At 44.1% G+C, this 2,500-nt stretch overlaps 1 protein-coding gene across 5 annotated transcripts in view; it reads left to right on the top strand.

The window, feature by feature from the left end:
* Positions 1-2,500, top strand: part of LOC122334302 (potassium voltage-gated channel subfamily KQT member 2) — a 43,619-nt gene that overhangs the window by 911 nt on the left and 40,208 nt on the right. The gene's annotated exons all lie outside the window — the stretch shown is intronic.

Genomic DNA, 2,500 nt, shown 5'->3' with positions numbered 1-2,500 from the left:
GGAACCTTGGGCTTTCTTTAACGCGAACGGCTCGGGTTAAAGCCAGACCTGCCCAAAGAACCCTAGGTAAAAAAAAAAGCACTTGACAGAAAAGCGTGTCGGGGTCGATCTAGCGATAGGACGTGACGCGACTTCTCCTCCGTTTAAACGTGGCTCTGAGCCAAAACGTTCTCTGCGTGGCGGTGAACGCTTCTGTTCGGGGCAGTGTGTTGTGGGGTTATCGATGCATTTCTGTTGTACGGAAGTTGTCGGAATGCAAGATGGTGCCATTCCTTCTGGCCGCCTGTTATATCATTCTAAGAAGATCAAAGCAATAGTATATGAGTGATGGTATCGATAGTTACGTTAAGAGTCGGATCTGCGCGACAGAAGCCTTCCGTGATCGTCGTGTTCACCATCACAGCCTGACAGGACGTGATGGGACTTTTCCTCTGTTTATTCTGTTAGTCCTAAAATGGATATATATATATATATTTTTTTTTTTTCAGGCTTGTGTTTGGGTTGTTATCCGATGCATGTTGTGCATGTAGTTAATAGAAGATGGTGCAGGTCCTTCCGGTTGCTCGTTGCATAATTCTGAGAAGTTTAAGGCAACAGCGTGATGGTTTCTGCTACTGGAACCCTTTCGTGAGCTTCTGAAAAGCGTTTGATGTTTAAGCTGTTTACGCTTTTCTTCGTATAGTTTCACAAGTCCCTCTGAATCAGTCTTGTTCGTGTGAATAGCCGCCCGAAGGACCCTCTTAAATGGCACTGAGTCATTTTGTTCGTGACCGTTGTTCCTGACAGATAAAGGATGGCACCGAAACGCACCGTATCCTAATGCGTTTAGTGCGTTTGACTGAAGTTATTGCGTAGAAGATGGTGCAGTCGCTTCTGGTTCCTAATTATGTAATTCAAAGAAGATTAATGGTTTTTTATTGGTATTAATTGTTCTGTTGAGAGCATGATCTGCTCAGGGAAGCGTCTGACGATCATTGTGTCGAGGCTTAATGTTCTCTTGGCTTCTGTTGCTTGCGGAAAAAGCGTTTGTCATCTTCGTAGAGTGGCGGGATCGATCTGCTGTATTAACAGAAGATGTCTCCTGCCAGATTATTCTATTAAAGGCTTTATTTATGTGCATTGAGAATCATATAGAACCTTTTTGTACTGGAATGAATCATTGCGTCCGTGGCTGAATGTCCTTTCGGCTGAACACTTGTTGTGCTTTTTATGCTTTTCGCCGACGTGTGTTTGTTTTGGCATTTCGTTAGATCTACCTGGGAAGATGCCTCAAAGCTTTTAATGTTTAGCTTAACATCCAGGTGAAATGAATCACCAGAAGCGGGTCGTTTAGCGCCGAGCCGAAGCTGTGATCTAACGCAGTTACGGATGTTCAGTTGGATCTTGTTTCATCAACAGAATGTGATTCGATGCGCCTTTTCTGCGGGTTCATTATATCACTCTGAAAGCTTGTTTTGTGATATCGATAGTCATCATTCGCCCGAGAATCTTTTCACGCTCGTGTTTCCTGCTCACAACGCGTCGAGATCAAAGGTTCCCGTTACAAGCCCAAGAAATCCAATCGAATGTCATCTAGAGGCGCTTTTTTCCAGCTCGGGTTTCACGTTCCCTTCAACCTGCGCCGCCGCTTCTCGTTCTCTCCACGCTCGCGCTGCATTATTAATCTGTGATCAACAAAACAAATCACGACCAGCAATTGTCTGCAATCGCCGTTTAATCCAGAACTGAAACGCAAAATGTTGCATGCATCCAAGAGCCACTGCGATCACACGCTGTATCGGTTCAACATAAAGGTCGTTGCATTCAGTCAAAGCTTCCGTCAAAGACCCATCTCTTTAAAGGACCTTAAAGCTTCTTCAGATGGCATGGTGTCACAGTTTAACGCTGTATTTCTAGCGTGTTTGGCGATATCACCAGCTCACCAGCGGCCCTGTTTCGAGGCGTACGCCGACACCAGCGCGCGTATCTTCCCAGCATTACCCTGCGACCGCGTCTAATCTCACTCAATTAAGCGTGAGTCAGCGGCTCATTGAAGGCGGTGCGAGGCGCTTCAGCACACAAAACTCTGACTCTGGGTCAGTACACGCGACAAGAAGGCCGTTTGTGAGATTATTTAGTCGTGTGTATTCGTGCAATGGCCAAGCGTTGGCAAAATGAGCAATTTCTTGATATCATTGGAATATTAAGTAAAGACAAAAAGTTATGTTAAATGTATCAAAGCGTATCTGATTGGTAATATGCATTGCTAAAATGGACAGGATTAAAGGAGATTTTCTTAATATTTATATTCCAGGTCGTTAGATTCAAACAGTCGTATCCTAACAAAGCTTATTTATGGTCCATACATTTCATTCCAATAAAATAGTCAAATAAAGCAGCGTTCGTTAACATCATGATTGTGATTGTGACCCGCATGGAGCCGATTTCCTTGCTATATTATTACCCCAAACTGAACCAGTTTTCTTTCAGTCAGCGCTTTGGTTTGGGACTGATTTTATTC

Source organism: Puntigrus tetrazona, unplaced genomic scaffold (genome assembly GCF_018831695.1).
Source record: "Puntigrus tetrazona isolate hp1 unplaced genomic scaffold, ASM1883169v1 S000000513, whole genome shotgun sequence".
Taxonomy (NCBI): Eukaryota; Metazoa; Chordata; class Actinopteri; order Cypriniformes; family Cyprinidae; genus Puntigrus; species Puntigrus tetrazona.
Note: the sequence above shows the minus strand (reverse complement) of the source record. Positions and strands in the feature narration are given on the sequence as shown.